Source organism: Phyllobates terribilis, unplaced genomic scaffold, assembly GCF_046119375.1.
Source record: "Phyllobates terribilis strain yellow unplaced genomic scaffold, ASM4611937v1 Scaffold_629__1_contigs__length_933511, whole genome shotgun sequence".
In the NCBI taxonomy this organism is placed as follows: Eukaryota; Metazoa; Chordata; class Amphibia; order Anura; family Dendrobatidae; genus Phyllobates; species Phyllobates terribilis.
Genome location: NW_027363389.1, coordinates 467,703 through 491,369, shown reverse-complemented (window position 1 = coordinate 491,369; position 23,667 = coordinate 467,703). Strand labels below are relative to the sequence as shown.

General features: G+C 42.5%; 8 non-coding genes and 2 pseudogenes across 8 annotated transcripts; all 10 read left to right on the top strand.

Annotated features, from left to right (window-relative positions):
• The first annotated feature begins 503 nt into the window (after nt 1-503).
• Nucleotides 504-694, top strand: LOC141233783 (U2 spliceosomal RNA). Its single transcript, XR_012299813.1, has one exon. It is a non-coding gene; the product is annotated as a U2 spliceosomal RNA (small nuclear RNA).
• Nucleotides 695-1,809: 1,115 nt separating this feature from the next.
• On the top strand, nt 1,810-2,000 carry LOC141233782 (U2 spliceosomal RNA). The gene has a single exon (XR_012299812.1). It is a non-coding gene; the product is annotated as a U2 spliceosomal RNA (small nuclear RNA).
• A 1,115-nt stretch (nt 2,001-3,115) lies between these two features.
• Nucleotides 3,116-3,306, top strand: LOC141233781 (U2 spliceosomal RNA). Its single transcript, XR_012299811.1, has one exon. It is a non-coding gene; the product is annotated as a U2 spliceosomal RNA (small nuclear RNA).
• A 1,115-nt stretch (nt 3,307-4,421) lies between these two features.
• LOC141233780 (U2 spliceosomal RNA) lies at nt 4,422-4,612 on the top strand. The gene has a single exon (XR_012299810.1). It is a non-coding gene; the product is annotated as a U2 spliceosomal RNA (small nuclear RNA).
• Nucleotides 4,613-5,727: 1,115 nt separating this feature from the next.
• Nucleotides 5,728-5,918, top strand: LOC141233779 (U2 spliceosomal RNA). Its single transcript, XR_012299809.1, has one exon. It is a non-coding gene; the product is annotated as a U2 spliceosomal RNA (small nuclear RNA).
• A 1,112-nt stretch (nt 5,919-7,030) lies between these two features.
• On the top strand, nt 7,031-7,221 carry LOC141233778 (U2 spliceosomal RNA). The gene has a single exon (XR_012299808.1). It is a non-coding gene; the product is annotated as a U2 spliceosomal RNA (small nuclear RNA).
• A 6,462-nt stretch (nt 7,222-13,683) lies between these two features.
• Nucleotides 13,684-13,885, top strand: LOC141234097 (U2 spliceosomal RNA; annotated as a pseudogene).
• A 6,231-nt stretch (nt 13,886-20,116) lies between these two features.
• On the top strand, nt 20,117-20,292 carry LOC141234078 (U2 spliceosomal RNA; annotated as a pseudogene).
• Nucleotides 20,293-21,407: 1,115 nt separating this feature from the next.
• On the top strand, nt 21,408-21,598 carry LOC141234001 (U2 spliceosomal RNA). The gene has a single exon (XR_012300024.1). It is a non-coding gene; the product is annotated as a U2 spliceosomal RNA (small nuclear RNA).
• A 1,115-nt stretch (nt 21,599-22,713) lies between these two features.
• On the top strand, nt 22,714-22,904 carry LOC141233777 (U2 spliceosomal RNA). The gene has a single exon (XR_012299807.1). It is a non-coding gene; the product is annotated as a U2 spliceosomal RNA (small nuclear RNA).
• The last annotated feature ends 763 nt before the right edge of the window (nt 22,905-23,667 follow it).

Genomic DNA, 23,667 nt, shown 5'->3' with positions numbered 1-23,667 from the left:
CGGTCTCTGTGAGCTTCTCAGCGACATTCAGCCAGCCAGGTATCCTGCCTGCAGTAGATGGAATGTGGCAATGGAACGCTGGCTGCGCGTGTCATAATAGGCTCTGAGCCTTTATATACCTGTGCACAGCAGCAGCCACCTTCAGTCTGCTGCTGGACAGCCAGCAGCAGCAGCAGCAGGAGAGGTATGTAATCAGGAGCCCTCCTGCTAAGGGTAGACAGCTGCTCGTTCCACCCCACCCCCCGCCTTAATTGGTTCTCCTCCCTTCCAACGGTGTTGAGGCGGGTGGGAACAGCAGGGGGTGAAGGTGCTGTGTTTAAAGAGGTGGAGTTATGCAGATCTAAAACGCGTGGATTGCAGCAGCAGCAAGCCGAAAAGTGCAGGCATGTAAGGGATCTAGAGGTTGACAACATGTCTTCTTAACGGGAGTCCAGGAGCTCATCTCCACAAATGGACTTTTTAGGATCCTTGGGTGGCTCCGTAGTTTGAAACCAATTCTGGTTATCGCTTCTCGGCCTTTTGGCTAAGATCAAGTGTAGTATCTGTTCTTATCAGTTTAATATCTGATACGTCCCCTATCTGGGGACCATATATTAAATGGATTTTTAGAACAGGGAGATGGAAAAAGAGCTTGCTCTGTCCACTCCACGCATTGACCTGGTATTGCAGTATCTCCAGGACCGGTGCACCCCTTCTTTAATGCAGTTTCTAAAATCAGAAAGAATTGAATTCAATGTTTTTTGTTCATTTTGCTTGTTTGTCGGATTTTGGGATGGACTCTTTGGCTCTGCTTTTCTTCTCCTCATTGGATTTTTCATGTTCAAAGTTGCAGAAGCCAGATTACAAGCTCATTTTGGTTCAACTTCAGCAACTGTGCATTGCATTGCCATGTAATGTGATGCAATGCTATCTTTCTAGCTCTCCCTTTTTACTTCCTTTTGGATAAACAGACATATTAGGCAAGCATTTTGGAGCTTTCACCTAAATAACTACAGGTGGTGAGATAAGCTGCACAATATAATTGACCTTTCAGTATATTGTTGCACACACACCATCTATTTAGCAAATGCCCTTGTTATCAACAGCAGCCTTTTAAACTCACCTGAGCTAACAGGTATGTGCGCTGGTTACTCTGCTGCGCTTAAAATTTCTTTTTTGGTTTGCTACAATGCCTTTTCTGAAACGTTGTCTCCTTCTGCTGGAACACTGACTTCTTTCATTTAATGCCTGCAGACTATAAAAGAGAACCCAACCCAAAAAGTTTGGTTGATTAGTCTGTGGCATTCTGTTAAACTGTTGCTTATGGCGGTCTCTGTGAGCTTCTCAGCGACATTCAGCCAGCCAGGTATCCTGCCTGCAGTAGATGGAATGTGGCAATGGAACGCTGGCTGCGCGTGTCATAATAGGCTCTGAGCCTTTATATACCTGTGCACAGCAGCAGCCACCTTCAGTCTGCTGCTGGACAGCCAGCAGCAGCAGCAGCAGGAGAGGTATGTAATCAGGAGCCCTCCTGCTAAGGGTAGACAGCTGCTCGTTCCACCCCACCCCCCGCCTTAATTGGTTCTCCTCCCTTCCAACGGTGTTGAGGCGGGTGGGAACAGCAGGGGGTGAAGGTGCTGTGTTTAAAGAGGTGGAGTTATGCAGATCTAAAACGCGTGGATTGCAGCAGCAGCAAGCCGAAAAGTGCAGGCATGTAAGGGATCTAGAGGTTGACAACATGTCTTCTTAACGGGAGTCCAGGAGCTCATCTCCACAAATGGACTTTTTAGGATCCTTGGGTGGCTCCGTAGTTTGAAACCAATTCTGGTTATCGCTTCTCGGCCTTTTGGCTAAGATCAAGTGTAGTATCTGTTCTTATCAGTTTAATATCTGATACGTCCCCTATCTGGGGACCATATATTAAATGGATTTTTAGAACAGGGAGATGGAAAAAGAGCTTGCTCTGTCCACTCCACGCATTGACCTGGTATTGCAGTATCTCCAGGACCGGTGCACCCCTTCTTTAATGCAGTTTCTAAAATCAGAAAGAATTGAATTCAATGTTTTTTGTTCATTTTGCTTGTTTGTCGGATTTTGGGATGGACTCTTTGGCTCTGCTTTTCTTCTCCTCATTGGATTTTTCATGTTCAAAGTTGCAGAAGCCAGATTACAAGCTCATTTTGGTTCAACTTCAGCAACTGTGCATTGCATTGCCATGTAATGTGATGCAATGCTATCTTTCTAGCTCTCCCTTTTTACTTCCTTTTGGATAAACAGACATATTAGGCAAGCATTTTGGAGCTTTCACCTAAATAACTACAGGTGGTGAGATAAGCTGCACAATATAATTGACCTTTCAGTATATTGTTGCACACACACCATCTATTTAGCAAATGCCCTTGTTATCAACAGCAGCCTTTTAAACTCACCTGAGCTAACAGGTATGTGCGCTGGTTACTCTGCTGCGCTTAAAATTTCTTTTTTGGTTTGCTACAATGCCTTTTCTGAAACGTTGTCTCCTTCTGCTGGAACACTGACTTCTTTCATTTAATGCCTGCAGACTATAAAAGAGAACCCAACCCAAAAAGTTTGGTTGATTAGTCTGTGGCATTCTGTTAAACTGTTGCTTATGGCGGTCTCTGTGAGCTTCTCAGCGACATTCAGCCAGCCAGGTATCCTGCCTGCAGTAGATGGAATGTGGCAATGGAACGCTGGCTGCGCGTGTCATAATAGGCTCTGAGCCTTTATATACCTGTGCACAGCAGCAGCCACCTTCAGTCTGCTGCTGGACAGCCAGCAGCAGCAGCAGCAGGAGAGGTATGTAATCAGGAGCCCTCCTGCTAAGGGTAGACAGCTGCTCGTTCCACCCCACCCCCCGCCTTAATTGGTTCTCCTCCCTTCCAACGGTGTTGAGGCGGGTGGGAACAGCAGGGGGTGAAGGTGCTGTGTTTAAAGAGGTGGAGTTATGCAGATCTAAAACGCGTGGATTGCAGCAGCAGCAAGCCGAAAAGTGCAGGCATGTAAGGGATCTAGAGGTTGACAACATGTCTTCTTAACGGGAGTCCAGGAGCTCATCTCCACAAATGGACTTTTTAGGATCCTTGGGTGGCTCCGTAGTTTGAAACCAATTCTGGTTATCGCTTCTCGGCCTTTTGGCTAAGATCAAGTGTAGTATCTGTTCTTATCAGTTTAATATCTGATACGTCCCCTATCTGGGGACCATATATTAAATGGATTTTTAGAACAGGGAGATGGAAAAAGAGCTTGCTCTGTCCACTCCACGCATTGACCTGGTATTGCAGTATCTCCAGGACCGGTGCACCCCTTCTTTAATGCAGTTTCTAAAATCAGAAAGAATTGAATTCAATGTTTTTTATTCATTTTGCTTGTTTGTCGGATTTTGGGATGGACTCTTTGGCTCTGCTTTTCTTCTCCTCATTGGATTTTTCATGTTCAAAGTTGCAGAAGCCAGATTACAAGCTCATTTTGGTTCAACTTCAGCAACTGTGCATTGCATTGCCATGTAATGTGATGCAATGCTATCTTTCTAGCTCTCCCTTTTTACTTCCTTTTGGATAAACAGACATATTAGGCAAGCATTTTGGAGCTTTCACCTAAATAACTACAGGTGGTGAGATAAGCTGCACAATATAATTGACCTTTCAGTATATTGTTGCACACACACCATCTATTTAGCAAATGCCCTTGTTATCAACAGCAGCCTTTTAAACTCACCTGAGCTAACAGGTATGTGCGCTGGTTACTCTGCTGCGCTTAAAATTTCTTTTTTGGTTTGCTACAATGCCTTTTCTGAAACGTTGTCTCCTTCTGCTGGAACACTGACTTCTTTCATTTAATGCCTGCAGACTATAAAAGAGAACCCAACCCAAAAAGTTTGGTTGATTAGTCTGTGGCATTCTGTTAAACTGTTGCTTATGGCGGTCTCTGTGAGCTTCTCAGCGACATTCAGCCAGCCAGGTATCCTGCCTGCAGTAGATGGAATGTGGCAATGGAACGCTGGCTGCGCGTGTCATAATAGGCTCTGAGCCTTTATATACCTGTGCACAGCAGCAGCCACCTTCAGTCTGCTGCTGGACAGCCAGCAGCAGCAGCAGCAGGAGAGGTATGTAATCAGGAGCCCTCCTGCTAAGGGTAGACAGCTGCTCGTTCCACCCCACCCCCCGCCTTAATTGGTTCTCCTCCCTTCCAACGGTGTTGAGGCGGGTGGGAACAGCAGGGGGTGAAGGTGCTGTGTTTAAAGAGGTGGAGTTATGCAGATCTAAAACGCGTGGATTGCAGCAGCAGCAAGCCGAAAAGTGCAGGCATGTAAGGGATCTAGAGGTTGACAACATGTCTTCTTAACGGGAGTCCAGGAGCTCATCTCCACAAATGGACTTTTTAGGATCCTTGGGTGGCTCCGTAGTTTGAAACCAATTCTGGTTATCGCTTCTCGGCCTTTTGGCTAAGATCAAGTGTAGTATCTGTTCTTATCAGTTTAATATCTGATACGTCCCCTATCTGGGGACCATATATTAAATGGATTTTTAGAACAGGGAGATGGAAAAAGAGCTTGCTCTGTCCACTCCACGCATTGACCTGGTATTGCAGTATCTCCAGGACCGGTGCACCCCTTCTTTAATGCAGTTTCTAAAATCAGAAAGAATTGAATTCAATGTTTTTTGTTCATTTTGCTTGTTTGTCGGATTTTGGGATGGACTCTTTGGCTCTGCTTTTCTTCTCCTCATTGGATTTTTCATGTTCAAAGATGCAGAAGCCAGATTACAAGCTCATTTTGGTTCAACTTCAGCAACTGTGCATTGCATTGCCATGTAATGTGATGCAATGCTATCTTTCTAGCTCTCCCTTTTTACTTCCTTTTGGATAAACAGACATATTAGGCAAGCATTTTGGAGCTTTCACCTAAATAACTACAGGTGGTGAAATAAGCTGCACAATATAATTGACCTTTCAGTATATTGTTGCACACACACCATCTATTTAGCAAATGCCCTTGTTATCAACAGCAGCCTTTTAAACTCACCTGAGCTAACAGGTATGTGCGCTGGTTACTCTGCTGCGCTTAAAATTTCTTTTTTGGTTTGCTACAATGCCTTTTCTGAAACGTTGTCTCCTTCTGCTGGAACACTGACTTCTTTCATTTAATGCCTGCAGACTATAAAAGAGAACCCAACCCAAAAAGTTTGGTTGATTAGTCTGTGGCATTCTGTTAAACTGTTGCTTATGGCGGTCTCTGTGAGCTTCTCAGCGACATTCAGCCAGCCAGGTATCCTGCCTGCAGTAGATGGAATGTGGCAATGGAACGCTGGCTGCGCGTGTCATAATAGGCTTTGAGCCTTTATATACCTGTGCACAGCAGCAGCCACCTTCAGTCTGCTGCTGGACAGCCAGCAGCAGCAGCAGCAGGAGAGGTATGTAATCAGGAGCCCTCCTGCTAAGGGTAGACAGCTGCTCGTTCCACCCCACCCCCCGCCTTAATTGGTTCTCCTCCCTTCCAACGGTGTTGAGGCGGGTGGGAACAGCAGGGGGTGAAGGTGCTATGTTTAAAGAGGTGGAGTTATGCAGATCTAAAACACGTGGATTGCAGCAGCAGCAAGCCGAAAAGTGCAGGCATGTAAGGGATCTAGAGGTTGACAACATGTCTTCTTAACGGGAGTCCAGGAGCTCATCTCCACAAATGGACTTTTTAGGATCCTTGGGTGGCTCCGTAGTTTGAAACCAATTCTGGTTATCGCTTCTCGGCCTTTTGGCTAAGATCAAGTGTAGTATCTGTTCTTATCAGTTTAATATCTGATACGTCCCCTATCTGGGGACCATATATTAAATGGATTTTTAGAACAGGGAGATGGAAAAAGAGCTTGCTCTGTCCACTCCACGCATTGACCTGGTATTGCAGTATCTCCAGGACCGGTGCACCCCTTCTTTAATGCAGTTTCTAAAATCAGAAAGAATTGAATTCAATGTTTTTTGTTCATTTTGCTTGTTTGTCGGATTTTGGGATGGACTCTTTGGCTCTGCTCTTCTTCTCCTCATTGGATTTTTCATGTTCAAAGTTGCAGAAGCCAGATTACAAGCTCATTTTGGTTCAACTTCAGCAACTGTGCATTGCATTGCCATGTAATGTGATGCAATGCTATCTTTCTAGCTCTCCCTTTTTACTTCCTTTTGGATAAACAGACATATTAGGCAAGCATTTTGGAGCTTTCACCTAAATAACTACAGGTGGTGAGATAAGCTGCACAATATAATTGACCTTTCAGTATATTGTTGCACACACACCATCTATTTAGCAAATGCCCTTGTTATCAACAGCAGCCTTTTAAACTCACCTGAGCTAACAGGTATGTGCGCTGGTTACTCTGCTGCGCTTAAAATTTCTTTTTTGGTTTGCTACAATGCCTTTTCTGAAACGTTGTCTCCTTCTGCTGGAACACTGACTTCTTTCATTTAATGCCTGCAGACTATAAAAGAGAACCCAACCCAAAAAGTTTGGTTGATTAGTCTGTGGCATTCTGTTAAACTGTTGCTTATGGCGGTCTCTGTGAGCTTCTCAGCGACATTCAGCCAGCCAGGTATCCTGCCTGCAGTAGATGGAATGTGGCAATGGAACGCTGGCTGCGCGTGTCATAATAGGCTCTGAGCCTTTATATACCTGTGCACAGCAGCAGCCACCTTCAGTCTGCTGCTGGACAGCCAGCAGCAGCAGCAGGAGAGGTATGTAATCAGGAGCCCTCCTGCTAAGGGTAGACAGCTGCTCGTTCCACCCCACCCCCCGCCTTAATTGGTTCTCCTCCCTTCCAACGGTGTTGAGGCGGGTGGGAACAGCAGGGGGTGAAGGTGCTGTGTTTAAAGAGGTGGAGTTATGCAGATCTAAAACGCGTGGATTGCAGCAGCAGCAAGCCGAAAAGTGCAGGCATGTAAGGGATCTTGAGGTTGACAACATGTCTTCTTAACGGGAGTCCAGGAGCTCATCTCCACAAATGGACTTTTTAGGATCCTTGGGTGGCTCCGTAGTTTGAAACCAATTCTGGTTATCGCTTCTCGGCCTTTTGGCTAAGATCAAGTGTAGTATCTGTTCTTATCAGTTTAATATCTGATACGTCCCCTATCTGGGGACCATATATTAAATGGATTTTTAGAACAGGGAGATGGAAAAAGAGCTTGCTCTGTCCACTCCACGCATTGACCTGGTATTGCAGTATCTCCAGGACCGGTGCACCCCTTCTTTAATGCAGTTTCTAAAATCAGAAAGAATTGAATTCAATGTTTTTTGTTCATTTTGCTTGTTTGTCGGATTTTGGGATGGACTCTTTGGCTCTGCTTTTCTTCTCCTCATTGGATTTTTCATGTTCAAAGTTGCAGAAGCCAGATTACAAGCTCATTTTGGTTCAACTTCAGCAACTGTGCATTGCATTGCCATGTAATGTGATGCAATGCTATCTTTCTAGCTCTCCCTTTTTACTTCCTTTTGGATAAACAGACATATTAGGCAAGCATTTTGGAGCTTTCACCTAAATAACTACAGGTGGTGAGATAAGCTGCACAATATAATTGACCTTTCAGTATATTGTTGCACACACACCATCTATTTAGCAAATGCCCTTGTTATCAACAGCAGCCTTTTAAACTCACCTGAGCTAACAGGTATGTGCGCTGGTTACTCTGCTGCGCTTAAAATTTCTTTTTTGGTTTGCTACAATGCCTTTTCTGAAACGTTGTCTCCTTCTGCTGGAACACTGACTTCTTTCATTTAATGCCTGCAGACTATAAAAGAGAACCCAACCCAAAAAGTTTGGTTGATTAGTCTGTGGCATTCTGTTAAACTGTTGCTTATGGCGGTCTCTGTGAGCTTCTCAGCGACATTCAGCCAGCCAGGTATCCTGCCTGCAGTAGATGGAATGTGGCAATGGAACGCTGGCTGCGCGTGTCATAATAGGCTCTGAGCCTTTATATACCTGTGCACAGCAGCAGCCACCTTCAGTCTGCTGCTGGACAGCCAGCAGCAGCAGCAGCAGGAGAGGTATGTAATCAGGAGCCCTCCTGCTAAGGGTAGACAGCTGCTCGTTCCACCCCACCCCCCGCCTTAATTGGTTCTCCTCCCTTCCAACGGTGTTGAGGCGGGTGGGAACAGCAGGGGGTGAAGGTGCTGTGTTTAAAGAGGTGGAGTTATGCAGATCTAAAACGCGTGGATTGCAGCAGCAGCAAGCCGAAAAGTGCAGGCATGTAAGGGATCTAGAGGTTGACAACATGTCTTCTTAACGGGAGTCCAGGAGCTCATCTCCACAAATGGACTTTTTAGGATCCTTGGGTGGCTCCGTAGTTTGAAACCAATTCTGGTTATCGCTTCTCGGCCTTTTGGCTGCGGTCAAGTGTCTTGTACAGGCGACTGTGGTCCAGAAGGTACTCGGGTACCCCTCTCCTCGGCCTTGCAGGGTGACCCACTTCGGTGGGCTCCCCTGCCTGCTGCTATTGGGAGAGGGCTTAGTCCCAGGGTAACGGGTTGCGATCCCCCCCAGCCTCTCAGGTGTTTTTGTTTACAGAACTCTGAAAGGCGCAGATTGCAAGCGGTTTGCGATTTGCTTTTTCTTGTTGCGCTACCATGGAGGTTGACCCCAACCTCGTGCCTCACTATGCGAGGCTTAAAAACACTATCCGTATTCATTTCACAGAGGGCGGAAGTGATGAAAGAAAATTGCGGTATGTAGTCCAGGACGTGCTTGAAGGGCTCTTTCATGTGCAGAAGAATGAGATTCTCTCTATCCAGGATTATCCGAGGCGTGGCGATTATGACATCACCTTCACCGGGGAAGGCATTTTTCAGGATGTCCTGGTAAGAGCCAGAAAGGCAAAAAACAATCCTATTCTAAAAGGGATACAAGTTATCGAGCACGTCCTGGATGAGGTAAAAATGGTAATCCTTAAAGTATTTTCTCCTTTCGTTACTTCAGTGGAACTAACATGTTTTCTTGCAATGTACTTTAAAAGTGTAAAATGTATAGGAAAAGTACTTAATGAGTTTCACATATGGACGTCCAAATGGAAATTTCTAGTAACATGTGAAAGAGACCCTAATTTCCCAGGCGGTGTGAAACTCCCTCCTGCACGTTTTAAAATAGGTTCCTCAAATGGAGACTTCTTTTTTTCTGGTATGCCACCCTTTTGTAGAAACTGTGGAAAATATGGCCATTTTAAGGATGACTGTGAGGCAACCTGTAGAAACTGTGCTAGTACAGAACATGACACCAAAGAATGTCCTCATGATAAAAAATGTAATTTCTGCCAAAAACCTGGTCATTTTTATTTTTCATGCCCACATAGGTTCTGGGAGGCCGAACAGAGACGGAAGGAAAAGGCCAGGACATCCGAAAATGAACCAACAGGTCAGACCACCCCTCAGGAGGAGGAACAACAACCTGGAGCCTCAGCGAGCAAAGAGGGCGATTCGAGTGATGAGGAAAGCTCAGAGGTAATGAAGGGTAACTCCCAAGCAGTGAGGAAAAGTTTGGCACCAAGACAACAGGGAGGCTAAAAGAAAGGCAGAAAAGGAACAAAAGGGCATGATCGGTAAAACCAAAAGAGACCGGCAGAAGGTTGACACCGAGCCCGAGGCAAAAACTGGGTTTCCTGGGCCTGAGTCTGAGGCTAACTGGACTACGGTGGGTCCCCATAAAAAGAAAAGAGGGAAGAAAGATGGTTCGAATGGAGCGGCTGATGGGGATCAGATGGACACATCTCCTGGTGGGGAGGTGGACGTTGGTCCCCCAAAGGTCCCGGACCCTGCTGACCCCGGTGGGGAGCCGGGCCTTGCCAGCTCCGTGAGCTTGGGTACATTGCCTTGTGCACAACCTTCCCCTGTGTGTCGGCCTCCCCTGGGTGCAGGGGAGCCACCTGGGGACCCACCTGATAAGGATCTGAATGGCCAGCCCATGGAGACCCAGGGTGCTGTTCCGCTTAGTTGTCTCCCAAGCTACTCACATGTAGCGTTGGGTCATTGTCTTGGTGAGTCAAGTTCCTCCTCCATGGAGTCCTTACTTACGATAAATTCGGACGAGGGAAGTAGCTCGAGCGTAAGTGGTCTGGCCGGTTCAGCGGATAGGAAGTAAGTTCCGTATTTCTGTTTTATATAATTTTTTTACTTTCCTCCAATGGCAGAACTTAAGGGCATTTCCCTCAATGTGAGGGGTCTAAAATCAAAAACCAGAAGAGTAACATTATTTAATTTTTTAACTTGTCTTACGGCTTCCGTCTTCTTTTTACAGGAATGCAATATCCCGCACACAGTATCCTACAAAAAATACAAAGAGGATTGGAAATGTGGCCCATCAGTGTGGTCCGGGTCAAATGTTACCGGATCAGCAGGGATAGCTATACTTTTTAAGGGAAACGTTCAAATTGATTTTATCCAAGAGATTTTACCAGGTCGTATGTTATTAGTTAAAGCTTTTATTAATGGTGTAAAATGGCAATTTTTAAATTTTTATGGGTCCCCAGATAAAAATGAAAGAGCTGACATGTTAGAGATTTTACCATTATTTATTAATACCTCTGAACCTTTTATCTTGGCAGGTGATTTTAATTGTATTTTAAAGGGTGAAAGTCGGCGCTCTACAGCCGTAAGTAGAAACTATGATAAAACTTCTGGTATGTTAAGTAATATTTTAAGTGATTTTAGACTTGTTGATATTTATAAAGAATGCAACAAGACTAGTTCAGTAGAAGCCGGCTTTACCTGGAGCAATTTAAATTGCAGTTCAAGAATAGATTTTATATTCGGTTCAGAACAAATTTTACCTGATAAATGCGAAACCCACGATAATATCTTCTCAGATCATAAATTTTTATCTTTTAGTGTAAAAATTAATGCTAATAAAAAATGTGGGAAAAAAACTTGGAAAATGAATGTATCCCTTTTAAATGATTCTAAGATTTTATCGGATTTTATTGAATTTTATAAAAACTGCAGGAGGAAGAAAGATGTAAATGTCCCTATAAGTGCCTGGTGGGATAAAATGAAAAAAAAAATAAAAGATTTTTTTATTAAGAAAAGCATATATAAAGCAAAAGAAAAGCTAGAATTATATAATAATTTAAATACCCGGTTACAGACCTTATATAAACTTAGAGAAAATGGTCTAGAAGTAGAAAAAGATATTAAAATACTGAAAGAAGAAATAACAAAATCACTAGAACAAAAAGGGAAAGAGCTCATTTTCCGCTCCAGAATAAAACACGTGGAGGAAGACGAAAAATGTTCTAGATATTTTTTTAAAAAAATTAGAGAGAAAAAAACAGTAATTGAAGATATAGATGGAGAGAAAAATATGGGAAAAATTTTGGAAAAGGTACATGGTTACTATTTTAATCTTTTTAATGATAAAAGAATAGATGAAAATATAATGCAAAATTCTCTAGAAGAAATAACATCTGTTTTAGATACCGCCTCCCAAGAGTTTTTATCACAAAGCATAACAGAAGAAGAAATTTTACAAACCATAAAAAGTTTTAAAATTGGAAAAGTCCCTGGATCAGACGGTATTCCTATAGAGTTTTATGTAAAATTTTATGATATTTTAAAAGAGGATCTGTTTTATGTTTTTACTGAAGTTTTTAATGATAAGGTTTTATTAAAATCCTGGAAAAAAGGGGAGGTCTCATTATTATATAAGAAAGGTGATAAGACAGACTTAAAAAACTGGAGACCTATAACCCTACTAAACTGTGACTATAAAATAATGGCAAAAATTTGTGCAAACCGCCTTAAAAAAATTATAGGAAAAATAATCCACTCAAACCAAGTATGTGGTGTGCCTGAGCGCAGTATCTGGGACAATCTAAACCTTGTTAAAGACTGTATTGAAGACATTAAAAACAGAAAAGGGAAGATGGCAATTTTATCAATTGACTTCGAAAAAGCTTTTGATCAGATTTCTCATTTTTATCTTTTTAAGGTTTTAGAAAAAATGGGCATACCAGAAAGGTTTTTATTATCTCTTAAAGCGTTTTATAAGGACTGCACAAGTAAGATTTTAGTAAATGGTTTTAAGACACAAGATGTTTTTTTAAAATCAGGGGTAAAACAGGGGTGCCCCCTGTCCCCACTACTTTTTATTTGTGCTCTTGAGCCACTTTTATGTGCAATCCGTAGAGATAGACAAATATGTGGTATCCCTCTACCTGGAAGCAAAGGAACAGAAACAAAAGTGGTGGGTTACATGGACGATGTGGCGGTCCTTTGCCGAGATGCACCATCACTACAAAACTCACTCAAACAGATCCAATCCTTTTGTACAGCTTCTGGTTTTAAGGTTAATTTTAATAAGAGTAGTATTTTAAATATTGGGGAGATGATTTTACACGATGTTTTTATTCCAATAACTGACTCTATTAATATTTTAGGTATTTCTTTCTGTGAATCCAATAATGGTCTAAATAACTGGGAGGCGGTAGCTCAGAAAGTGAATACGAAAATATGTATGTGGAATATGAGAAAATTAACGATGGAGGGTAAAGTATTAATTATAAAAATGGTCATTTTGCCTCTTTTATTGTATTTGAGTTTGGTTTTCCCTCCCCCTGTAAATATTTTAAAAAAGATCACTAAAGCATGTTTTACTTTTTTCTGGAGTTCTAAGATGGAGAAATTAAAAAGAGAAATTGTAACAAAACCAAAGCTCAAAGGTGGGAAAGACTTTCCAGATTTTAGTAGATTCCTTTTAATTAAATTTTTTTGCTTCTGTTTTAATGCCCTTTTTAAAAATCACTATTGGTCCTTTTTTATGCGTTATAACACTGGTTTTTTTATGAGAAAGTTTGGGTGGTTTGAAACGGTTTTATCATCTCCATATGCTTTTAAACTGCCAACGCATTATTTAATTTTAGAAAAAATAGTGATTCATTTTAATTTAGGGGGTAAAGAAGCGGGAGATCTACAAAATAGTAAGAAATTAATTAAAAGTCTTTGTAAAAATGAAGAGTTATGTAACATTGAGCGCTATGATGATGAACAAATATTGAATATATGGAAAGTCATTAATGCAAAATATCTTTTTAATATACAGAAAGATTTGGCTTGGAGCTGCGCACACCAATGTCTTCCGTGCCGGGCATTCCAACATAGAAGAGGACTCGTGAGGTCTGCCATTTGCCCAAGAAGCGGATGTCAAGAGGAGGAATCAGTGAAACATCTACTATGGACTTGTCCTTTTGCAAAAGCGTTCTGGAGAAAATTGCTCCCTCTGATGGAAAAAGTGGCAGACCTCAAAGACTTTAACTACACCACAATACTTTATGGACTTATGGAATGCCCAACAAAAGACCAAAAAATTATGGCATGGAAGACAATAAATTGCGCCAAAATAGCTCTCTGGAAAGCCTGAAATATTTTAATTTTTAATCATGATGAATTGTCTTTAAATGATGTTTTTAGTTTTTGTTTAAGTGAAATGTATGTATATTTTTTATTAGATAAAAAAAATAATCCAAATATCTCCCTAAAATGGGATGTCAATGTATGGAACACATTTTGAATTTTTGTAACATTTTATTAATTTGAATATATGCAAATTTTTATCCTATTTGAATAATTTATGTTTTTAAGTCTCGTATGTTTCGAGACAATGTATAAAAATTTGTAATGATGTAAAATGTTGCTTTTATTTCTGTACATCTGTGTAATTTTTAAATAAAACTGGTTTTAATCCTGTGAGGGGATAGCCAAATTAAAAAAAAAAAAAAATCTGTTCTTATCAGTTTAATATCTGATACGTCCCCTATCTGGGGACCATATATTAAATGGATTTTTAGAACAGGGAGATGGAAAAAGAGCTTGCTCTGTCCACTCCACGCATTGACCTGGTATTGCAGTATCTCCAGGACCGGTGCACCCCTTCTTTAATGCAGTTTCTAAAATCAGAAAGAATTGAATTCAATGTTTTTTGTTCATTTTGCTTGTTTGTCGGATTTTGGGATGGACTCTTTGGCTCTGCTTTTCTTCTCCTCATTGGATTTTTCATGTTCAAAGTTGCAGAAGCCAGATTACAAGCTCATTTTGGTTCAACTTCAGCAACTGTGCATTGCATTGCCATGTAATGTGATGCAATGCTATCTTTCTAGCTCTCCCTTTTTACTTCCTTTTGGATAAACAGACATATTAGGCAAGCATTTTGGAGCTTTCACCTAAATAACTACAGGTGGTGAGATAAGCTGCACAATATAATTGACCTTTCAGTATATTGTTGCACACACACCATCTATTTAGCAAATGCCCTTGTTATCAACAGCAGCCTTTTAAACTCACCTGAGCTAACAGGTATGTGCGCTGGTTACTCTGCTGCGCTTAAAATTTCTTTTTTGGTTTGCTACAATGCCTTTTCTGAAACGTTGTCTCCTTCTGCTGGAACACTGACTTCTTTCATTTAATGCCTGCAGACTATAAAAGAGAACCCAACCCAAAAAGTTTGGTTGATTAGTCTGTGGCATTCTGTTAAACTGTTGCTTATGGCGGTCTCTGTGAGCTTCTCAGCGACATTCAGCCAGCCAGGTATCCTGCCTGCAGTAGATGGAATGTGGCAATGGAACGCTGGCTGCGCGTGTCATAATAGGCTCTGAGCCTTTATATACCTGTGCACAGCAGCAGCCACCTTCAGTCTGCTGCTGGACAGCCAGCAGCAGCAGCAGCAGGAGAGGTATGTAATCAGGAGCCCTCCTGCTAAGGGTAGACAGCTGCTCGTTCCACCCCACCCCCCGCCTTAATTGGTTCTCCTCCCTTCCAACGGTGTTGAGGCGGGTGGGAACAGCAGGGGGTGAAGGTGCTATGTTTAAAGAGGTGGAGTTATGCAGATCTAAAACGCGTGGATTGCAGCAGCAGCAAGCCGAAAAGTGCAGGCATGTAAGGGATCTAGAGGTTGACAACATGTCTTCTTAACGGGAGTCCAGGAGCTCATCTCCACAAATGGACTTTTTAGGATCCTTGGGTGGCTCCGTAGTTTGAAACCAATTCTGGTTATCGCTTCTCGGCCTTTTGGCTAAGATACCACATCTTGCCAGAAGGATTCTAAGCCAATCGTGCCCTTGGCCTTGAGGCATCGGCGGTGTAAAAGCCGTCTTAAGCCTCATGCTGCTTTAGGGGGCAGATACGCAAAGAAACCAAGAAGGCGATCGACCCTATCTACCTTTTGAAGATGGCATCAGCAGTAGCGGCCGCAGTGCGCTATGCCAGAGCTGGTGACCTTCGCATCAAGAACTCTTTCAAGATCGAAGTGGACGATGCATCCAAGGAGAAGTTGACCTTGAAGTTTTTCGTGAGGAGAGTGCTGCTGGAGATCCTAGGAGTAAAGAGGGAAGACATCCTGGCCCTTCAAGATCGCCCCGGTTCCTTCACTTTGACTCTGGAGTCGGAGTATGCGTGCCAGAACCTCTTCCGCCAGATTCACCTGCACCTTTCAGATGAGGATCTTAAAGGACTCACCTTTGTCATCCTTTACTCCGGTGGAGAGAAGCCGCTTGTGGTTCAGATGAGCAACCCTCATGTTCCCTTAGTTAATATTATTTGCTTTCTTCAAAACTATTTCCCAGAACTGCGGTATTCCCACAAGGTCATGAATGAGGAAAACCTCTGGACGGGAAAGCATAAATTTTTTGTTAAATTTTGTGAAGATCCAAATGGCATTGGTGGTCAGCGTCATCCTCCGTCAAGTTTCCTGATCGGTAGGGAGCGGGGGCGCCTCTTCTACCCGGACATGCCCCTCTTCTGCCGGAAATGCATGTGTTTCGGTCACACTTATGAGAACTGCAAGGAGGAGGTGGCAATCTGTAAGAAGTGCTACAAGCATGGACATGCCACAATGGACTGTACCAATGAGATGGTGTGCAACATCTGCCGGGTCCCAGGTCACTCCTTCCGGGAGTGTCCTTTGAAGAAAAAGGCGGAAACCTATGCTGAAACGCTGGCAAAGCAACCTGCCCGTGTGCCTCCATCTGCTCCCGGGGGGCAGAGGCAACCCTCTGCTGTTCCTGCTCCTGCGGGTGCGTCTACAGCGCGGGGGCAGTCTTCTAGCTCTCCAGTACCTGCTCCACAGACCAAGCCTGCTAGTACATCAGGTGGTACGTCTGCACCTGCTGCACAGAGGAAGCCAACCAACCCTCCTGCTCCTGCTGCTAAGGGGGGTCCCACCGGTGCTCCTGTATCTACTGTGCGAACACAACCCCCTGTAGGCGGGTCCACAAGCACTTCAGTGCCTGCTGCGCAGGGAAAACCTGCCAGTTCTCCTATTCCTGCTGCGCATAAGCCCACGTCTATGCAGAAACCTCCAGCTGAGAAACCTGTCCGTCCTGAGAGGAGGGAAGCTTCATCTAAGGACTGGGCTGCTGATTCTGATCCGGGTGATATGGTGGTGGAGGGGAGTCCCTCTGCTGAAATCGGGACATTTAGCTCGGAGGAAGAAGCAATGGAGCTGGAAACTCGTAGGAAAAGGAAAACAGATGATAGGTCTGATGAGAATGTGGCCAGGGAGACTTCCAAGAAGTGTCCATTAAAACCAAGTCTTCTGCAATACAAGCCAATGGCTCCCGCTGCCCCTCCTGAGGAGCCAAGGCCTTCAGACCCTATAAACATTTCTTTTTCGGACTCAGAAGTGCAGAGCCCGTTAACATCGGTGGGCTTTATGTCTGATTCTGACAGTAGTGTGACCTGAACTATCCTATCATGACCTCATCAATTAAAGTAGCCTCGCTCAATGTGAGGAGTATAAGGGGCTCTACAAGAAGGGCTGCTTTGTTTTCCTACCTGTCAACAGTGGACTGTGATGTCTTTTGTTTGCAAGAATGTAACATTGACTTTGATATGAATTATGCAGATTTAAGAAAAGATTGGCCTCATGGGCCCTCTATCTGGTCCGGAGATAATGAAAATCGTTCCTCTGGCATTGGAGTGCTGTTTAGGTCGCATGACTTTAAAATCAACTCTTTTGTGGACATTTCTTCTGGACGTGCTCTTTTCTTAAATATTAGTTTTAAAGGTGTGGACTTTAGACTTTTGAACATTTATGCTTCTCCGGTGAAGGAAGAGAGACATCAGTTGTTTGAAGATGTGCAATATTACCTACCTGGTTCATCGCCTCTGATGTTCTGTGGGGATTTCAATTGTGTCTTGCCTGGTGAAGGGAGAAGCGGGAGTTCCACCGTTCCTAAAAAAGACAAAACAGAGAAACAACTAAAGGATTTGTTAACTGATTTTTTTCTTAGAGACTCCTGGAAAGAGATCCGTAGTAATGATCCCGGTTATACTTGGGAGAACTCTTCTTCTAAATCTCGTATTGATTTTATTTTCATGTCCCAATATGTGAATGTCAAATCTGTTGTCTTAATCCCAAACATTTTTTCAGATCATAAGATGTTGCTATCAGAGTTAGAATTACCTGGGCTTGTCAAGGCAAGAGGAGTTTGGAGGCTAAATACAACATTGTTACAAGATCCTAAGGTAAGAACAGATTTTAAAGCGTTTTTTAATTATTTAAGAACAAAACAACAAAAATTTTTAACTCTGCTAGAATGGTGGGAATACAGCAAGATGAAGATAAAAAGTTTTTTTATCAAGGTCAGCATAGCCAATGCAAGAGAAAAGTCCGCTTGGCATAAAAGGCTTATTACTAAATTGCAGACCTGTTATCAACTAAGAGATGTGGGACTTGAAATGGACGATTTAATTGAAGCAACAAAAAAAGAAATTAAAAAGAGTATAGAGTCGAAGGGTAAGGAAATAATTTATAACTCAAAAATTGAAGTGATGGAGAAAAATGAAAAGTGCTCAAGATTTTTTTTTAAAAAAGTAGTTGCTGCTAAGGAAATGATAACAGAATTAGAGGGTGAAACTACAACTGAAGGTATGCTCAACCAAGCTCACCAGTTTTATCAGCAGCTTTTTAATGAGAAAACTATAGACCAGTCTTTTACTGAAGATGCCCTTAATTCATTAAAAAATAGTCTGAGCCGCGAAGACCAAGAATTGTTATGCACTGAAGTCACCTTGTCGGAAGTAGATGCTGCTATCAAAAGTTTTTCCTATGGGAAAACCCCTGGTTCTGACGGTTTGCCTGTTGAATTTTATCGTGAATTTTGGAATTTTTTAAAACCCGACTTGTTTTTAGTAATCAAAGAAGCTTTTAAGTGTGATATCCTGCCTATATCTTGGAGAAGTGGTCTGGTCTCCCTGATTTTTAAAAAAGGAGCCAAATCCCATCTGGCAAACTGGAGACCAATCACACTGTTGAATGTTGATTACAAGTTGATGTCCAAAATTTTAGTGAACCGTTTTAAAAAAGTTTTATCCAAAGTTATTTATGAGGACCAGGTATGTGGGGTGCCAGGAAGAGGAGTTGCGGAGCATCTCAATACCATCCGCGATGTCATATGGTACCAGCAATCCAGGAAGCAAGACTTAGCAATTTTATCGTTGGATTTTCAAAAGGCTTTTGATCGTGTCTCTCATTGTTTTTTATGGTTGGTTTTAAAAAAAATGGGCTTCCCTGAAATTTTTATCAAGCAAGTGGCACTTTTATATAAGAACTCTTTTAGTAAAATTTTAATCAATGGATTTTTGTCTAATGAAGTGTTTTTGCATTCAGGTGTAAAGCAAGGCTGCCCTTTGTCCCCAGTGCTATTTATATGTGCAATAGAGCCTCTTTTATCTATGCTACGAGAGGATAAAGTGATTAAAGGTGTCCCTATCCCTGGAGGACACGGAAGAGATGTGAAGGTAATGGGCTACATGGATGATATTACTATTTTTTGTTCATCACCTGCCGCTCTCAGGAGAGCTATAAGAACGACCAATTTTTTTTGTGAAGCCTCAGGGTTTAAGTTAAACATTGAGAAATGTGATTGTTTTGTCCGTGGCAATTGGGCGGATGTGTCCATCCCTGATCTCCCGATGCAGTCAGAGAAGATTAAAATTCTGGGCGTGATTTTTGATCGACAGAATGATGGAATGAAGAGCTGGGATGGAGTAAGGGACAAAATACAAAAGAAGATTGACTTTTGGAAATTAAGAAAATTAACAATCGAAGGTAAAGTTTTAATTATTAAGGCCCTTCTGCTTCCTGTCATGTTATATCTCAGTTATGTTTATCCCCCAAGTGACCTTACAGCGAGAAGATTACAGAGAATGCTGTTTGAATTTGTGTGGAACTCTAAGTTCGAAAAGGTGAAGAGAGAAACAATGTACAAGATGCACCACCTTGGTGGTAAGGATGTTCCCAACGTCAAACTGTTTTTATACTCCAAGTTTTTTAGCCTCTGTTTTAAATATATGTTTGCTTCAAGCCCTTGGGCACATTTTTTAAGATATGCAGCTGGCCACATTTTTAGGAGGCGAAAGTGGATATCCATTTCTTTAACAAGCCCAGTGTTGTTATCCCCTCCACAACAATATGCCATCCTGGAGAAAGTTATCAGATTATATGGCCTAGATTCTTTTGAGATGGAGACATTGAAGAATGCAAGGAAGCTGCTGCAGCAATTAAAAAAGAAAGAAACTTTGACGCCCATAAGCCATTATTCATATAGCAGAGTCACTAAAATATGGAATTTAACAAATGCACCTTACCTGATGAATCAACATAAAGATTTAGCTTGGATGATTGTGCAGGAATGTTTACCGACTCGTGATTTCCAGTATAAAAGAAGACTTAGTACTATACAAACCTGCCCGAGGCATCAGTGCAATAATGATGAGACTACTATGCACCTTATTTGGAATTGTGATTTTGCACAGCAAGTGTGGAAAGACTGTGGTGAGCTTTTAAAATTTTTATCTGGTCTTAATTTTTTAAGCCATGAAGTGGTTTTATATGGGATTTTACCAAACATGACGAAAGAAAAAGAGAGAGTTTTATGGTGCACTTTGAGTTGTGTTAAAAGTGCTCTATGGAAGACCAGAAACATATTGTTGTTTAAAAGAGACTATATAGAAGTCAAGGATTGTATAAGACTGGCATTAAGTGAAATTTATATGTACTACCTAATGGATATGAAGAAGCTTGGAAAGAAAAGAGCCCTGAGTATATGGAACTATCACCTATGGAAGATGTTATTTTAAAGCTCTGAAGAAAAGATAAAGACTACGATATTTTAAATATAAACGCAAAATCTGTTCTTATCAGTTTAATATCTGATACGTCCCCTATCTGGGGACCATATATTAAATGGATTTTTAGAACAGGGAGATGGAAAAAGAGCTTGCTCTGTCCACTCCATGCATTGACCTGGTATTGCAGTATCTCCAGGACCGGTGCACCCCTTCTTTAATGCAGTTTCTAAAATCAGAAAGAATTGAATTCAATGTTTTTTGTTCATTTTGCTTGTTTGTCGGATTTTGGGATGGACTCTTTGGCTCTGCTTTTCTTCTCCTCATTGGATTTTTCATGTTCAAAGTTGCAGAAGCCAGATTACAAGCTCATTTTGGTTCAACTTCAGCAACTGTGCATTGCATTGCCATGTAATGTGATGCAATGCTATCTTTCTAGCTCTCCCTTTTTACTTCCTTTTGGATAAACAGACATATTAGGCAAGCATTTTGGAGCTTTCACCTAAATAACTACAGGTGGTGAGATAAGCTGCACAATATAATTGACCTTTCAGTATATTGTTGCACACACACCATCTATTTAGCAAATGCCCTTGTTATCAACAGCAGCCTTTTAAACTCACCTGAGCTAACAGGTATGTGCGCTGGTTACTCTGCTGCGCTTAAAATTTCTTTTTTGGTTTGCTACAATGCCTTTTCTGAAACGTTGTCTCCTTCTGCTGGAACACTGACTTCTTTCATTTAATGCCTGCAGACTATAAAAGAGAACCCAACCCAAAAAGTTTGGTTGATTAGTCTGTGGCATTCTGTTAAACTGTTGCTTATGGCGGTCTCTGTGAGCTTCTCAGCGACATTCAGCCAGCCAGGTATCCTGCCTGCAGTAGATGGAATGTGGCAATGGAACGCTGGCTGCGCGTGTCATAATAGGCTCTGAGCCTTTATATACCTGTGCACAGCAGCAGCCACCTTCAGTCTGCTGCTGGACAGCCAGCAGCAGCAGCAGCAGGAGAGGTATGTAATCAAGAGCCCTCCTGCTAAGGGTAGACAGCTGCTCGTTCCACCCCACCCCCCGCCTTAATTGGTTCTCCTCCCTTCCAACGGTGTTGAGGCGGGTGGGAACAGCAGGGGGTGAAGGTGCTGTGTTTAAAGAGGTGGAGTTATGCAGATCTAAAACGCGTGGATTGCAGCAGCAGCAAGCCGAAAAATGCAGGCATGTAAGGGATCTAGAGGTTGACAACATGTCTTCTTAACGGGAGTCCAGGAGCTCATCTCCACAAATGGACTTTTTAGGATCCTTGGGTGGCTCCGTAGTTTGAAACCAATTCTGGTTACCGCTTCTCGGCCTTTTGGCTAAGATCAAGTGTAGTATCTGTTCTTATCAGTTTAATATCTGATACGTCCCCTATCTGGGGACCATATATTAAATGGATTTTTAGAACAGGGAGATGGAAAAAGAGCTTGCTCTGTCCACTCCACGCATTGACCTGGTATTGCAGTATCTCCAGGACCGGTGCACCCCTTCTTTAATGCAGTTTCTAAAATCAGAAAGAATTGAATTCAATGTTTTTTGTTCATTTTGCTTGTTTGTCGGATTTTGGGATGGACTCTTTGGCTCTGCTTTTCTTCTCCTCATTGGATTTTTCATGTTCAAAGTTGCAGAAGCCAGATTACAAGCTCATTTTGGTTCAACTTCAGCAACTGTGCATTGCATTGCCATGTAATGTGATGCAATGCTATCTTTCTAGCTCTCCCTTTTTACTTCCTTTTGGATAAACAGACATATTAGGCAAGCATTTTGGAGCTTTCACCTAAATAACTACAGGTGGTGAGATAAGCTGCACAATATAATTGACCTTTCAGTATATTGTTGCACACACACCATCTATTTAGCAAATGCCCTTGTTATCAACAGCAGCCTTTTAAACTCACCTGAGCTAACAGGTATGTGCGCTGGTTACTCTGCTGCGCTTAAAATTTCTTTTTTGGTTTGCTACAATGCCTTTTCTGAAACGTTGTCTCCTTCTGCTGGAACACTGACTTCTTTCATTTAATGCCTGCAGACTATAAAAGAGAACCCAACCCAAAAAGTTTGGTTGATTAGTCTGTGGCATTCTGTTAAACTGTTGCTTATGGCGGTCTCTGTGAGCTTCTCAGCGACATTCAGCCAGCCAGGTATCCTGCCTGCAGTAGATGGAATGTGGCAATGGAACGCTGGCTGCGCGTGTCATAATAGGCTCTGAGCCTTTATATACCTGTGCACAGCAGCAGCCACCTTCAGTCTGCTGCTGGACAGCCAGCAGCAGCAGCAGCAGGAGAGGTATGTAATCAGGAGCCCTCCTGCTAAGGGTAGACAGCTGCTCGTTCCACCCCACCCCCCGCCTTAATTGGTTCTCCTCCCTTCCAACGGTGTTGAGGCGGGTGGGAACAGCAGGGGGTGAAGGTGCTGTGTTTAAAGAGGTGGAGTTATGCAGATCTAAAACGCGTGGATTGCAGCAGCAGCAAGCCGAAAAGTGCAGGCATGTAAGGGATCTAGAGGTTGACAACATGTCTTCTTAACGGGAGTCCAGGAGCTCATCTCCACAAATGGACGTTTTAGGATCCTTGGGTGGCTCCGTAGTTTGAAACCAATTCTGGTTATCGCTTCTCGGCCTTTTGGCTAAGATCAAGTGTAGTATCTGTTCTTATCAGTTTAATATCTGATACGTCCCCTATCTGGGGACCATATATTAAATGGATTTTTAGAACAGGGAGATGGAAAAAGAGCTTGCTCTGTCCACTCCACGCATTGACCTGGTATTGCAGTATCTCCAGGACCGGTGCACCCCTTCTTTAATGCAGTTTCTAAAATCAGAAAGAATTGAATTCAATGTTTTTTGTTCATTTTGCTTGTTTGTCGGATTTTGGGATGGACTCTTTGGCTCTGCTTTTCTTCTCCTCATTGGATTTTTCATGTTCAAAGTTGCAGAAGCCAGATTACAAGCTCATTTTGGTTCAACTTCAGCAACTGTGCATTGCATTGCCATGTAATGTGATGCAATGCTATCTTTCTAGCTCTCCCTTTTTACTTCCTTTTGGATAAACAGACATATTAGGCAAGCATTTTGGAGCTTTCACCTAAATAACTACAGGTGGTGAGATAAGCTGCACAATATAATTGACCTTTCAGTATATTGTTGCACACACACCATCTATTTAGCAAATGCCCTTGTTATCAACAGCAGCCTTTTAAACTCACCTGAGCTAACAGGTATGTGCGCTGGTTACTCTGCTGCGCTTAAAATTTCTTTTTTGGTTTGCTACAATGCCTTTTCTGAAACGTTGTCTCCTTCTGCTGGAACACTGACTTCTTTCATTTAATGCCTGCAGACTATAAAAGAGAACCCAACCCAAAAAGTTTGGTTGATTAGTCTGTGGCATTCTGTTAAACTGTTGCTTATGGCGGTCTCTGTGAGCTTCTCAGCGACATTCAGCCAGCCAGGTATCCTGCCTGCAGTAGATGGAATGTGGCAATGGAACGCTGGCTGCGCGTGTCATAATAGGCTCTGAGCCTTTATATACCTGTGCACAGCAGCAGCCACCTTCAGTCTGCT